Here is a 16,255-nt window from a genome sequence, read left to right as displayed (position 1 = left end):
ATGGTTACCATGGTGACTCAGTGATTGCTATGGGTTTTGGTGCAGAATGAAAATCTATTTATGATTCTTGCTTGAATCATTTACTACTGTGATAGTTGTCAGGCTTGCTTTTATAATTCTGTCACTTTGTTTAGATTTATTAATTGACATTTGACTGTTGGATAGAGCTATGTGTATATGTGTGTGTGTGTGTGTGTGTATATATGTGTGTGTGTATATATATGTGTGTGTGTGTGTGTGTATATATATATATATATATATATATTTTTTTTTTTTTTTTTTTTTTGAGACAGAGTTTCGCTCTTGTCGCCCAGGCTGGAGTGCAATGGCGCGATATTGGCTCACTGCAACCTCCGCCTCCTGGGTTCAAATTATTCTCCTGCCTCAGCCTCCTGAGTAGCTGGGATTACAGGCACCCGCCACCATGCCCAGTGAATTTTTGTATGTTTAGTAGAGATGGAGTTTCCCCATGTTGGCCAGGCTGGTCTCGAACTCCTGACCGCAGGTGATCCACCTGTCTCTGCTTCCCAAAGTGCTGGGATTACAGGTGTGAACCACCGTACCCAGCTATTTATTTATATTACTGTGATTCATAGATTCCTGGTTTGCTCAAAGATATAGCATTTGTTATTATCAATATTTATTTGATGCTCAAATTATTCCAGAATTGGCCAGTGGAAGCCCCTCAAGTTGACCTCAGTCCATTTGACGCCTTCCTAGAATTCCTGGAGCATGCATTTTGCTCTCTGAGCCTATCTCCTCGTAGGTAAAAAGGACGTAAGCTTATCTCCCCATAGGTAAAAAGGATGCCAACCTCAGAGCATTGCTCTGATGATCTGAAGAGTGAAAGTCTACAAATTACAACCTACCACATGTGTAGCATCTAGTAGGCCTTAAACAAATTTTGGCTGTCCATTCCCACTTGCCTTCATTCTGTCATTGTAATGCTACTGACATTAACATAGTAGCACAGTGGCTCATGCCTGTAATCCCAGCACTTTGGGAAGCTGAGGTGGGCGGATCACTTGAGGTCACGAGTTCGAGACCAGCCTGGCCAACATGATGAAACTCCATCTCTACTAAAAATACAACAACAACAACAACAACAAAACCCAATTAACCAGACATGGTGGTGCACTCCTGTAATCCAAGCTACTTGGAAGGCTGAGGTGGGAAGATTGCTTGAACCTGGGAGGCAGGGCTTACAGTGAGCCAGTATCATGCCACTACACTCCAGCCTAGTTGACAGAGTGAGACTCTGTCTCAAAAACAAAAACAAAAACATAATAGCATGATTACCAGAGAGAATATTTGGAAATGTAACACCAAGCAGTGATAATATTATTAAACTTTATTTTTTAAAAAATATTTCATTAACAAAGATTCTATATATTTAAGTTGTACAGTGTGATGATTTGACACACCTATACATTATGTAATGATTATCACAATCAAATTATAACATATCTATCACCACTCATGCTTTATTCTAGATTCCCAGAACTTGTTCATCTTAAAACTGAAAATTTATGCCCTTTGATTAACACCTTCCCATTTCCCTGACTTTCTAGCCTCTGCAACCACTGCTCTATTCAGCATCTATGAGTTTGACCTTTTAAGATTTTACATATGAGTGAGATCATGCAATATTTTTCTTTCTGTGTCTGACTTATTTCACTGCTAATGTCTTCTAGGTTCATTCATGTTGTTACAAATGGCAGTATTTCCTTCTTGTTTATGGCTGAATAATAGATATATATTATTATATTATATATTATATATTTGATATATATATATATATACACACACACACCACATTTTTAATATTCATTCATTCACCGATAAACAGTCAGGTTTATTCCATATTTTGGCTATTTTGAGTAATGCTGTAATGAACATGGGAATGCAGATACTCCTTCAAGATACTGATTTCATTTCCTTTGAATATATACCTTGAAATGGGATTGCTGTATTGTATGGTAGTTCAATTTTTAATTTTTTGAAGAATCTCCATACTGTTTTCCATAATGGCTGTACCAAGTTACTTTCCCAGCAACAGTGTACAAAAGTTCCCTTTTCTTTACATACTTGGTAACACTTGTTACCTCTTGTCTTTTTGATAATAGCCATCCCTTCAGCTGTGAGGTGATATCTCATTGTGATTTTGATTTGTATTTCTTTATGATTAGTGATATTGTGCACCTTTTCATACACTATACCTGTTGGCCATTTTTATATCTTCTTTGGAAAATACCAATTCAGGTCCTTTGCTATTTTTTATTGAGTTGTTTGGGTTTTTTTCCTATTGCATGGTGTGAGTTCCTTTCATGTTTTGGGTATTAACTCTTTATCAGTTATGTGGTTTGCAGATATTGTCTCTCATCCCATAGGTTATCTTTTCATTTTGTTGTCTCCTTTGCCATGCAGAAATTTTTTAGTTTGATGTAATTCTACTTGTTTATTTTTGCTTTAGTTGCCTATGCTTTTAGAGTCATATAAAAAAAAATTGCCAATACCCATGTCAAGGACCCATGTCTGTTTTCCCTATGTCATCTTCTGGGAGGTTCACGGATTCAGAGTTTATGTTTAAGTCTTTAATGCATTTGAATTAATTTTTGAATATGGTGTAAAACAATGGTCCAATTTCATTTTTTTTTTTTTTTTGCATGTGGATATTCAATTTTCCCAACGCTATTTATTGAAGACACATTCCTTTTGTCATTGTGTATTCTTGGTGCCCTTGTCAAAGATCAGTTGACTCTGTATGTGTGAACTTATTTCTCGGCTCTACTCTGTTCTTTTAGTCTATGTGACTGTTTGTATTATGCCAGTACCATGCTGTTTTGATTACTATATCTTTGTAATATAGTTTGCAATCAGGGGAATGTGATGCTTCCTGCTTTGTTCTTCTTTCTCCAGGTTGCTTTGGCTATTCAGGGTCTTTTGTGGTTTCTTATAAATTTTAGGATTATATTTTCTTTTCCTATGAAAAATGTCATGGGATTTTTGATAGGGATTGCATCACCTCCTTGCTTAAATTTATCCAATGTGAAATAGATCTTTCACCTCCTTGGTTAAATTTAATCCTAAGTATTTTATTCTTTCTGATTCTATTGTAAATGGGATTGACTTCTTTTTCACATAGTTTGTTGTTAGAGTGTAGAAACACAACTGATTTTTGTATGTTCATTTTGTATCCACAGTTTTACTAAATTCGTTCATCAATTCCAACAGTTTTTGGTGGAGTCTTTAGGGTTTTATTTGTAGAAGATCATGTCATGTGCAAACAGATACTTTAACTTATTCCTTTCTGATTTAGATGCTTTTCATTTCATTCTCTTGCCTAACTTCTGGCTAGGACGTCCAGTGTTAAGTTGAATAGAAGTGGTGAGAGTGGGCATCCTTACCTTTTTACTGATCTTAGAGGAAGCTTTCAGCTTTTCACCATTGAATATAATGTTAGCTCTGGTCTTGTCATATATGGGTTTTGTGTGTCTATGTTGAGGCTCATTTCTTATATACCTAATTTGTTGAGAGTTTTTATCCTGAAAGGATGTTGAATTTTGCTGAATGCCTTTTATTAATCTGTTGGGATGAACATATGGTTTTTGTTGTTCATTCCATTAATGTCATTTATAGATTTGGATATATTGAGCCACCCTTGCATCCCAGGTATGAATCCCTAGTGATCATGTTGAATGATCTTTTTAATGTGCTATTTAATTTGGTTTGCCAGTATTTTGTTGAGGATATTTGCATCTATGTTCATCAAGAATATTGGCCTGCAATTTTCTTTTCTTGTAGTGTCCTTGTCTGGCTTTGTTACTAGAGTAGTACTGGCCTTGTAAAATGAATTTGGAAGTGTTCCCTCCTCTTTAATTTTTGGGAAGAGTTTGAGAAGAATTGGTATTAGTTCTTTAAAAGTTTGGTAAAAATTAGCAGTGAACCATCAGGTCCTGGGCTGTTCTTTGATGGGATACTTTTATTACTGATTCAATCCCCTTGTTGGTCAGTTCATATTTTCATGTTTTCTACTTTTTCATAGTTTAGTCTTGGTAGGATGTATGCATCTAGGAATTTATCCACTTCTTCTAGGTTACCCAATTTGTTGCCATATAGCTGTTCACTTCTCTTCACACTGTTCTTCTCTTTTGAGGTAGTCTCTTATCAACCTTTGTATTTCTGTGATGTCAGTTGTAATATCTCCTCTTTCATTTCTGATATGTATATATATATATATATATATATATATATATATATATATATTTTTTTTTTTTTTTTTTTTTTTTTGAGACAGAGTCTTGCTCTGTACCCAGGCTGAAGTGCAATGGCATGATCTCAGCTCACTGCAATCTCCACCTCCCGGGTTCAAGTGATTCTCATGCCTCAGCCTCTCAAGTAGCCTCTGAAGGGATTACAGGCATGCACCATCACGCCCAGCTAATTTTTATATTTTTTGTGGAAACGGGGTTTCGCCATGTTGACCAGGCTGATCTTGAACTCGTGGCCTCAAGCTATATGCCCGCCTCAGCCTCCCTAAGTTCTGGGTTTACAGGCATGAGCCACCACACCGGGCCTACTTCTGATTTTATTTATCTGAGTCATCTGTCTTTTTTACTTTGTTGGTCTTGTTAAAGTTTTGTTGAATTTTTAAAAATCTTTTCATAAAATCCACTCTACTGTGGATTTTTCTATTGTTTTTCTCATCTCTATTTCAGTTATTTCTGATCTGGTCTTTATTATTTCATTCCCTCTACTAACTTTGGGCTTAGTTTGTTTTTATTTTTCTAGTTCCTTGATGTATAACATTAGGTGGTTTATTTGGAATCTTCTTCTCTTTTGATGTAGACATTAATTACTATAAACTTCTCCCTTAGAACTGATTTTGCCACAACTCATGAGTTTTGGTATGTTTCCATTTTGGTGTATTTCCATTTCTATTTGTCTCAAGGTATTTTAAAATTTCCCTTTTAATTTATTTACTGACTCATTGGTTGTTTAGGACAATGTTGTTTAATTTCCATATTTTTATAAAATTTCTGAAATTCCTTCTACTATTGATTTCTAGTTTTATACTATTGTGGTAAAAAAAATACACTTGATATTATTTTAATGTTGAATTTGTTAGGACTTCTTTTGTTGCCTAACATATGATCTATCCTCCAGAATATGTGCTTGAGAAGAATGTATATTCTGCTGAGGCACAAAGCACAGATATACATGGAAGGACTATGGCTCTGGTATCTGGTGCAGTAATGTACCTGATATCTGGGGTGCTGGCACCCCTGATGTTGTGTTATGGCAATATGTGAGGTGAAAATGCTCGTAAAGTAGCTAGAGGGCCAAGAATGGGAGCACAGATGCACACAAAGTTAGAGAGACTCTGTCGTTAGGGGAAGGTCTAGTTCTCTGTGGCATCTGAGCTGGCACCTTGAGTTGGGTCATGCATAGTGAGGACTTGGTTCTCGAGCCTGGAGTGTGGACTAGCTCATTATGTCAATGGCTGTGGTGTCTGAGTCATCAGTGGGCCCAGTGTAGCCACAGAGCCTGGGTCTGGAGTGTGATCACTCGCAAAGAGGTTATGGCTCTACATTAAGGAATGCTCAGGGTTGGAAGAGGTGGTGGCTCCTTTCCTGAAGCAGCTCAACGGGGTGGCTACTTCTTGTGGAGAAGGAGAGGTATGCAGCTGTGTCTCCCTCTCTGGATTTCCCTAGTAGGAATGGCTGCGGGTTACCTCAGTGGCAAGGGATACTGGTGTCCTCTGTGGAGCACTCCTCTGGGTACCATGACGGTTCCCTGTGCATGACTGACATGCCACCTTTCTTCTTTGCTCATAGCTGTCTCCTGGTGTCTCAGGTATGCTGTTCTCACCAGAAATCCTTTCTCTGTGGGTAGTCTCCTTTTTTTTCTCCATTGTGCTGCTGCAGAATTTTTATTGGACCATTGAGCCCTTTCTGGTCTATTTTGGTTTGTGAATAGATGTTTGTATTTGTTTTTGTTGGGGGATGAAGGCTGATACCTCCTACTCCACCATCTTGGTCAGTTTTTTTTTTTTTTAATTTTTGAGACTTTTCTTTAAAGTTCCTCCTAAAGTAAAATATGATATTCTTTTGTTGCATGATTTTATCTACAGATGCCTACTTCATGGAAAAGAAGGAAAAAATAATTATGAGAACAAATACATGTTCACATCTCATCAGTGGGACCTGCCATATATGCCTACTTGTTATGTGTATCTTCTTTCAGACTTGCTCAAACAGACACACTGTGTTCTGCGGTGGACAGGTCTATGCAAACCTACCCCCAAAGTCCAAGGAAGCTGAGAGGCCAAAGAAAGAGGCTGATAAATCCAGTTTCTTAGAAAGAAACATTTAATAGGGACTAACAAACAGAAGCTATTGGAAAATCCAAATCCAGGGCTTACTTACCATAAGGAAAGGGTATACATGATTCAGAAGAAATCTGTAGGAAAATTGAAGTACAATAACATCAAGATTGTTTTGACCTAAGGGCAAGAATTATGGTAAGTATGTGCTCTTACACAAGGAACAACAGATAAACTGGAAATTTTTTGAGGCTTTCCTGGAACTGAGGTTAATCAGAAGTAAATATGGCAGATTAGCATCCAAGATAGAGTAACTTTAGCCTCCACATACTTATTTTCTCAGTTTATATGCTGTAGGGAGCACTAACAGAACCTTCAGATACTATTTGCTGTCACTTTTTAAATCTAAGGTGTCCAAAGTCTTAGAGTTTCCCAGGTGCCATCTAGCCCCAAGTAATGAACATGAAACAGCTTTCCATTTGTCCATACTTAATTTTCCATGTTTCATTTACATTATTACTCATTACATTGTTATACTTGTACATCTGGAACCTAATCTGGAAAATCTTGGTGCGAAAAGGAAGTGATTTCTGGAATTTAGTTTTCATGTGTCCACACTACTACAAAAATCCCTTGGTTGGTTTAGAGATGCATCCCATTTAGAACCTGACCTGATTTTGTGTTATAAGTGCTGGGCATGTGTATCTTTTCCATTCCTTTTATTATTTTTAATTGCACAAGGAAGGTACTTTAAGAGTGTTTTAATGTGCACATATTGATTGTTCCTGGGCCCTGGGCTGAGTGAGACTCTGACTCAACTTATACCCCGAACCCACTGTGTCAGGATTCTTCCCCTCCAGAGACTGTGGTGCTGAGCCCTGGGTGGTTTCATGCAGTCTCTCCCCCTTTCCATCCCTTGTGGAAGTCACTGCTCGGCTAACTAGGTAGCTAAACAGAGGAGCCTACTTTCAATTTAAGGGGATGCATTTGGGAGAATACAGAGAGAGACATTGTGCTCATGCATTTTGCATTGCTATAAAGGAATAATACCTAAGGTGAGGTAATTCATAATGAAAAGAGGTTTATTTGGCTCAGAGTTCTGCAGACTGTACAAGAAACATGGTGCCAGCATCTGTTTCTGGAAGCTTTTACTCATGGTAGAAGGCAAGGGGAGGTGGCATGTCACACGGCAAGAGAGGAAACAATAGAGAAAAGAGGAGGTGCCAGGCTCTTTTTAACAATCAGATCTTATGGTAACGAATGGAGCCAAAACTTACTCATTACCACAAGGATAGCACCAAGCCATTCATGAGGGATCTGCCCGCATGACCTAAACACCTCCCGCCAGGCCCCACCCTCAACATTGGAGATCACATTTCAACTTGAGATTTGGAGGAGACAGATATTCAAACTGTATCACGCGTGTTATGAAACTACTTTCATTTCATTTCATTTTCATTTCATGACCTTCACTGAAATCCTAGGAAGAAGAGACATTGCCTGACAGCAGAATGTAAGGTTCATTTGAGAGGCATGCTTGTCCTTTCCCTGGGCATCTGTAATTTCGCTGAAGCCACTCAGTTGGAGCTGTAATTTCCCTGATGCTGCTCAGCTTTTCCTGAAGCTATCATGTGGATAGATTAATATATTAGTTTTGTGACAACCATATTACCTAGTTCCTTTGGCTCAGGGATGTTCCCCATTCTGATGCTAAGCCATTTTCCTGTGGGAAGGACTGGAGATTTTGTTTTTTTTTTGATTATTTTTCTCACTTCCAAACCCAACATGCTTTTGTTGGAAAATGCACAAAAGGAAAAATATCATTAGAAACCCTAAAAATTCTATTATTCATGAATAAGAACTGTTAACTTTTGAATATTGCTATGGTTTGAATGTCCCTTCCAAAACTCATATTAAAATTTTATTGACATTATAACAGTGTTGAGAGGTGGGGCCTTTAAGAGGTGATTAGGTTATGATAGCTCTGCCCTCATGAATGATTTAATGCCATTATTGTGATAGTAAGCTTCTAATAAAAGAATGACTTCAGCCCGATTTTTTCTGTCTTCTGCACTCACTTCTGCTTCCCACACTTCCGTCATGGGATGACCCTTGCCAGATGCCAGCACTATGCTGTTGGACTTGCCAGCCTTCAGAACAGCGAGAAATAAATTTCTTTTCTTTATAAATTATCCAGTCTCTGGTATTCTGTTATAGCATCAGAAAATGGACTAAGAGAAATAAACATTTTTCCAGAAGTTTTACTATGCAAATGTAACTATACTTAAAACAAAAATCAGATAATATCCTACTTATAGCTTTATAAACTGCCTTTTTATGAAAAACATCATATTTCGAAGGTCAATCTATATCAATCAATATAAATCCACATAATAACAAAAATGGCCATAGAAGCAGTAATGGTCTATTCAGGTATAATAATAATAATAATAGCTAATGTTTATTGTGATTTCCTCAATGCCTGATACTGTTGCAAGTGCTAAACATATACTTAATCATTTAATCCTCACCATATTATATGATGAGGCACTGTTGTTGTCTGACTTTAAACATAAGGGAACTGAGGCATAGTGAGGATAGGGCTAGCAAGTGCTGAGACTTCAATTTGAACACAGGCTGTGTGGCTCCCAAGCCCTTACATCTAATCAGTATATGCCACTGCCTCTCATATGAGAACACCAACCGTATTATTTATCAGAATAAAGCAAAATATATGAAATTAAGATACTACATTTTTCCCCATTTGACTAAGCAGAGATTTAAAATATTGAAAAAAATGAATGTGATTTGGGATTTGGGGAAATGTGTCCTGGAATACTGTGGAAGGGGCTGACCAGCATCTTGTCTCCCTTCCTGTTTCTCAAAGACGTTCCTATTCTGAAGCGAGGGGCTTTGCTGTAGGTGGAGCAGAGAATGGTTATGTTTCCCAGTGATTTTATTCTTTTGCATATTTATAAGACCAATAGGTGTTTATTACAGTTAAAAAAGTGAAAACATAGGACATAAAATAAAATAACCATTCCTCAAACATAACACCTAAAAATAAGACCTGCTAATGTTTTCATCCGCATTATTTTCTTAGAAGTTTTCTCATGTAGGAATTTATACACTTATGCATGTATGGACGCATTTATATATTTATATGAAAAAGACAAGATCTCATTTTAGTTTTTTAACCTGCCTATGTCAATATAGTGGGTTGGATAATATCCTCCAATAATATATGTCCAAGCCTTAGCCCTTAGTACCTGTGAATGTAATATTATTTGGAAATAGAGTCATTGCAAATATAATTTAGGATCTCAAGATGAGATGATTCTGGATTTAGTGTGGGCCCTAAATCTAATGACTGGTGTCCTTGTAACAGAGAGGATGGGGAGATTTGACATACACAGGAAAGAAGGTCATGTGAAGAAGGAGGCAGAGATTGGAGTTATGCTGCCATAAGCCAGGGAAAGCTATGAGTCACCAGAAGCTGGAAGAGGCAAGAAAAAAATTGTCTTCCCAAGCCTTCATGGGGAGTGTGACCCTGTCAAAACCTTGATATCAGGCTTCTGGTCTCCAAAACTGTAAGAAAATAAATTTCTGCTGTTTAAAGACACAAATTTTGTGGTAATTTGTTGTGGTAACCCTAGGAAACTAGTATACTCACTAACAACATATCTAAAATGTCATTAATTGTAAATAAACACCAGTCTATGTCTTATATTGATGTGGCTGTAAGGATAGTAATATCAGTGACACATTAAAGAAATTTTAAATTGACTAAAATTTCTTGTAACAAGTGATTTTTATATGTATTGAGTCATTCACTGCTCATAGCTCCCTTACGAGATAGATATTGTGGCTAATCTCTGTTTTATAGATGAAAAACTGAGGGACAGAGAGAGTGACTTTGCCCAAGACTACACAGTTAGGGAGTGGGTCAGCTTGGATTTGTGCCCAGTACATGTTGCTCCAGAGCCTGGAAGCTGTCACAAATTTGTTAAGTGAAAGCAGTCTGCACAAGTGAGCGTATTTTAGGAGGTCATTAAAAGTAATACTAAGTGTTTTAATACAGTTACACATTTACGCAAACATTGGACCTAGTGACAAAAGGTGGTTTGTGATCTTGGAGAGCCTGTTCATTGCAATCAAGGGACAGAAGCCATAGTAGGGGGATAAGGAGTCAACAAAGTGAACAATGTTAACAGAGACTGTAGAGAACTGTTTTTGGTACTTTGAATTTGAAGGAGGTAGGAAGAGACAGAGAGAGAATGAATTAAATATCCTATTGCTGAATGAGTAATAAGGGGTTAAGGAGGGATATTTTAGAATCAATTCCTTTAAACTTAAGTACATTCAAAAGTTAATGTAAAGGAGCTCTCTAATCTCAGATGTAACCTTGAAGTTGTCCATATATTTATTTCCCTACTACCATCTCATTTCTATTATGGAGTTAATGAGACACCTCCATTGGAATACTATGGGCTTTGAGTGAAATACAGATTTAGTTATTAGTGATTAAAAGTGGGAAAACTGTGTGAAAGAAGTGCTCATAACTCTTGGACTTTTACCTCTCAGGGAGGCAGCAGGTGGCTGAAATTCTGGCGTGCTGTGACTGGATAATGCATGATCTGAGGACCCCTATACTGATGACTGTGGATGGGGCCACATTTTTTTCTACAAATATATTCATATACTGAGCAGTCAGGAGCAGCCCTTAGGCAAATACCACACCTTGCTTCTCTGGTGTGATTGATATCTGAGCTCACCAGGTGAGTTCAAAAACATGCCCATGTTCCCAGCATTGGGAACTGGGTCTGCTGAAAGGCCTGATGTTGGCCAGCTTTTATGAGATTATGAAGCACCCAAGAATGTAGAGAACGTTCTGTTTCTAAAACTTTGAACTCAAGGCATATCAGAGAGAGATTTGCCTTCCTTATATGGATGTCTGTGTTCTCATTAGGAGAGAAACAATGAAAAATAACTTTTCACAATGCCTGCCTTAGCCTTGAGGCTCAACCAGCCCCCATTTCTGTGTCTCAGCATTTAAAGGGCTATTGAAGTCCCACTCCATGCTATATATTCTCCACAGGTTTTCTCATTAACTCCTCAGGACAGCTCTGTAAGGATGGTATGGTCAGTCCCATTTCACAGATAATCAGGCTCAGACTCACAGAGTCTAAATCACCTAAAGTGGCAGGATTGGAATGAGGTTCCATCTCTCACCCTCCCTAGAGGACCCTGAGCAGCCTCCCTTTTAGAAGATGGGCTTCCGGGACTTGAGAAATGGTCAGAATCCATTGCCCTGCTATTCTGGACCCATGCATCCTCACTCCACAGCCCCTCTGGGTGATGAAGAAGACAGAGAGATGATATCCTGCCCCTTGTGCCGAGAGACCTGGTTGTTGGGCTGCAAGAATTGGCTGATTCCTGAAGTGGTGAGTGGGCTCAGTCAGAAGCTCAGGTGTTGGCTTTGGGACAGGTGAGCTGGACAGAAGGAAAGTAACATGCCCTGAACTACTGAAAGCAAATGCACTCTATATTTCATCTCCTTTAATCTTTTTGTTTTTGTCTGTTTCGGTAGAGACAGTGTCTCGCTATGTTGCCGAGGCTTGCCTTGAATTCCTGACCTCAAGTGATCCTCCCACGTCAGCCTTCCAAAGTGCTGGGATTACAGTCATGTACCACCTCACCTGGCCTCCTTTAATCTTAATTGCTATCCAAGGTACCCAGTATTCAGATGAGGGTGCTGCCGTTAGGGGAGTTTTTTCGAGGAGAAAACTTTATCTCCTGACCAGCCGCTAACTCTGGAATACTCTAAAGTTTTATCATTTTCTCTTGATGCCTCCAGGTCTCTGAATGCTCTAATCTCCCTCCTGGCTGACAGTACGGGCTCCTCAGGTATTTTCCAAAGTTTTTTCTTTTTAAATTATGACATGTATAATTTTTAAGTCTCATTATGGAAATTTAAAATGCTTTCCAAATGAAAAATAAAAACCCAGTAACAATTGTATTAAAACGAGGAAGGAAACACTTTTAAAACTACATCTCAGATATTGGGTTGGTGTCTGTGATTTGTGAAACATAGTTGTTAACAAACTGGCAACAATTTCAACAGATAATTCAAATAAGTATATACGTGAACAATAAATATTAAAAAACAGAGAAACCACAAGAACTAATGAGATGCAAATATTTTAAAATCCTGAGAATTTATAATAAGTGGAAACAACAAGATACAAAAGATGAGGACTGTGATTGCACATTTGGAACAGACAATGTGTGTGTGTGTTGGGGGGAGGGGTGAACGTGTTCATGTGCACCTCACAGGGACACATCTAGAGAGTATGCAGAATCCTGGGGACAGCAGACCCCTTGGAATCAAGGGGTGGGAGTTGGACCAGTGAGAGTGCAGATTAATTTCAATTTATGAATGTATTCATATATTGTTTGAAATTCAGTATTTGGGAATAAAATATTTTGATAAAGATTTGAACACACAAGAAATTTTTGAACTGATTGTCAAAGGTAATATGCACATATTTTCATTAATTTGAAAAAGAATTCATTGTGTTATATGGTGAAAGAAATAAAACATCTAATTGACTGTGTGTGTGTGTCCTCTAGCTCTATCACCCCATATACACACTCACAGATGTAGCATTATCTTTCATTCGGGTGGGCACTGTAACCAATCTGAGTTTTATATATCCTAAAACGTGATGAATACAAGGAGACTGCTATCATTAGGTCAATAATTCAAAAAAACCTCTGGTTGATATAGTGAAGCTAACTTCCAACCTCAATCCCTTTCTCTCCCCTGCTGAGCCTCTGGTCTGACTCTCAATGCTGCGATCCTGTCTTTGGCTACCAGGAGGCATCACAGCTATCTCCATGTCTTTTGTTCTTTTATTTTAGAAAAGGAGTACATTTTGCTAAGAGTAACAAATGTTATGAAGTGATTTGTTTACTATGACACCAGTTCTATTTGGAAAATTCACATATTAAAGCAGGTCCATTTGCTGTTGATTCCAAATCTACATCATGTTCATTCATTTATCTCTTCTCTCCACGATATAGGTTGAGGTGTCCATAAGGTGGATAGGTTCCTCCCAGAGAGCAGGGCATTCACTCTTCATTACTGCACCCCTGTACAGGCTTCCCAGGCCTTCTCCCAACCCCTCTCAGTCATCCTCTCTCCTGGACACTATGAACACAGCTGCCCAGGTCCTATATCAGTGACCCATCCACTCTCAGCCACCTCCTGCCTGCCCTGCACTGACCAATGACGACTGGTGACTGCCAAGATGCACTAGAGCTACCTGGTGTTTCATGGCATGGATTTCCTAGAGGATATGTTTTTACAGTCTTCTTTTTTACCCCTATCATTTTTTTTTTCTTCCCAGTATGGGGAAGTGGATTTGGGTCTGCTCAGAGGCATGACGTTGAACAGCTTTTATGAGATTAGAAAACACCCAAGAATGTAGAGAACATTCTGTCTCTAAAACTTTGAACTCGAGGCATATCAGAGAGAGATTTGCTTTCCTTATATGGATGTCTGTGTTCTCATTAGGAGAGAAACAATGAAAAATGACTTTTCACAATGCCTGCCTTAGCCCTGAGGCTCAGCCAGCCCCCACTTCTGTGTCTCAGCATTTAAAGGGCTATTGAAGTCCCACTCCATGCTATATATTCTCCATAGGTTTTCTCATTAACCCCTCAGGACAGCTCTGTAAGGATGGTATGGTCAGCCCCATTTCACAGAGGCTCACAGAGTCTAAGTCACCTCCCCAGGTAAGTGGCAGGATTGGAATGAGGTTCCATCCTTCACCCTCCCTAGAGGACCCTGGGCAGCTTCCCTTCTAGAAGATGGGCTTCCAGGACTTGACAAATGGCCAAATTCCACTCCCCTGCTATTGTGGCCCCACGGGTCCTCCACTCCACAGCCCCTCTGGGTGATGAAGATGACAGAGGAGGTGAAATCTTGTCCTTTGTACCAAGAGACCTGAGTGTAGGGTCACACGAGTTGGCTGAGGTGGAGAGTGGGCTCAGGCAGAAGCTCAGGTGTTGGCCTTGGGACAGGAGAGCTGGAGGGAAGGAAAGTAATATGCACTAAACTACTGTAAGCCAATACACTTTATATTTTATCTCCTTTAATCTTTTTTCTTTCTTCTTTTTTTGGTAGAGACAAGGTCCTGCTATGTTGCCCAGGCTTGTCTTGAATTCCTGGCCTCAAGAGATCCTCCCTCCATGGCATCCCAAAGCACTGGGATTACAGGCATGAACCACCTCACCTGGCCTCCGTTAATCTTAACTGCTATCTGAGGTACCCATTATTATGACCATTATTCAGATCAGGGTGCTGCCTTTAGGGGAGTTTTTGTGAATCCAGGAGAAAACTTTGTTATCTCCTGACCAGCAGCTAACTCTGGAATACTCTAAAGATTTATCATTTTCTCTTGATGCCTCCAGGTCTCTGAATGCTCTAATCTCCCTCCAGGCTGATAGTACGTGCTCCCCAAGTGTTTTGCAATGTTTTTTCTTTTTCAGTTATGACATGTATAATTATTAAGTCCCATTATGGAAATTTAAAACATTTTCCAAATGAAAGATAAAAACCCAGTAACAATTGAATTAAAACAGGGGGGAAAACATTTTCAAACTACATCTCAGATGTTGGGTTGGTGTCTGTGATTTGTGAAATGTACTCATTAACAAAACAATTGGCAATGATTTCAACAGAAAATTCAAATAAGTATATACATGGACAATAAACATATTAAATATGCAAAAACCACAATAACTAATAAGATGCAAATATTTTAAAATCCTGATAAATGATAATAAGTGGAAATCACAAGATGAGGACTGTGATTGCACTTTTGGAGAAGACAATGTGTGTGTGTATGGGGGGGTGAACGTGTTTATGTGCATCTCACAGGGACATGTCTGAAGAATATGTGCCATCCTAGGGACAGCAGACCCTTTGGGGTCAGGGGGCAGGAGTCAGGTCTGTGAGAGATGCAGGATAAAATTCTTATTTTTGAGTGTAATTTTGCATATTTTAAAAAACTTTATATTAAAGAGAAGAGTATTTTGATAAAAACTTGAGCACAAAACATCTTTATGGAGAGATCAACAAAAGAATTGTATATATGTATTCACTAATTTGTGAAAACAATGTATTTGATTTTATGGTGAAACAAAATAGATAAAAATTGAATTGACTGTATTTCTACGTGTGTGTGTGTGTTTGTGTCTGTTTCTCCTCCAGCTAAATTACTCCAAATACATGCTCACGGGTACAGTTTTACCTTCAATTTAGAGGTTGGTGGTCTAGCACTAATCTTGCTTTTAGATATACAGGAAAATGAAAGACACAGAGAGATTGCTACCATTAGGTGAATAATTCCAGAAAACTTTGGGTGATACTGAAGTCAAGGTCCCAACCTCCATCTGTCCTTCCCAGTTGATGAACCCCCTAGTCTGAAATTCTCAGAGCTGCAATCCTGACTCTGGCCGGAAGTGATATCTAACTCCATTATTATTTTCCTTTTTCTAATGAAAAAGAGTACATTTTTCAAAGAGTGTCAAATGTCTTGGGATGGTTTGTTTACTGTAAGTTTTCTTTGGAAAATTCACATGTATATTAAAAGCAGGTCCATTTGCTGTTGACCCTAAATCCACATGTCATTCATTGATTTATTTCTTCCTTTGTTAGTGCAGGTTGAGGCGTTCATACTGTAGAGGGGTCCCTCCCAGGGTGTAGGGTGTTCACTCTCCATTACCCCACACCTGTACAGGCTTCCCAGACCTCCTCTTAGGCATCCCCTCTCCGGGACGCTATGGACACAGCCGTCCAGACCCCATTCCAGTGCCCCCATTCTCTTCCACTCACCTCCCGCTGTCCTGGTTTGCGCTACA

General features: G+C 38.8%; 1 protein-coding gene across 3 annotated transcripts in view; it reads left to right on the top strand.

Moving 5' to 3' along the window:
* Positions 1–16,255, top strand: part of LOC696900 (ras-related protein Rab-40A-like) — a 133,391-nt gene that overhangs the window by 80,193 nt on the left and 36,943 nt on the right. The window contains exons 9-14 of one of the 3 annotated variants that reach the window (XR_013413036.1): positions 11,567–11,769; positions 11,916–12,056; positions 12,183–12,232; positions 14,034–14,125; positions 14,517–14,657; positions 14,804–15,561. The gene's annotated coding sequence lies outside the window, so the exon portion shown is untranslated. Of the gene's footprint in view, positions 1–6,133; positions 6,524–9,713; positions 11,814–11,915; positions 12,057–12,182; positions 12,233–14,033; positions 14,126–14,516; positions 14,658–14,803; positions 15,562–16,255 lie in introns of those variants that run through there. The other 2 variants (XM_077989265.1, XR_013413035.1) reach the window with 2 other exon arrangements.

Source organism: Macaca mulatta, chromosome X, assembly GCF_049350105.2.
Source record: "Macaca mulatta isolate MMU2019108-1 chromosome X, T2T-MMU8v2.0, whole genome shotgun sequence".
Classification (NCBI taxonomy): Eukaryota; Metazoa; Chordata; class Mammalia; order Primates; family Cercopithecidae; genus Macaca; species Macaca mulatta.
This window is presented reverse-complemented; position numbering and strand designations above follow the sequence as displayed.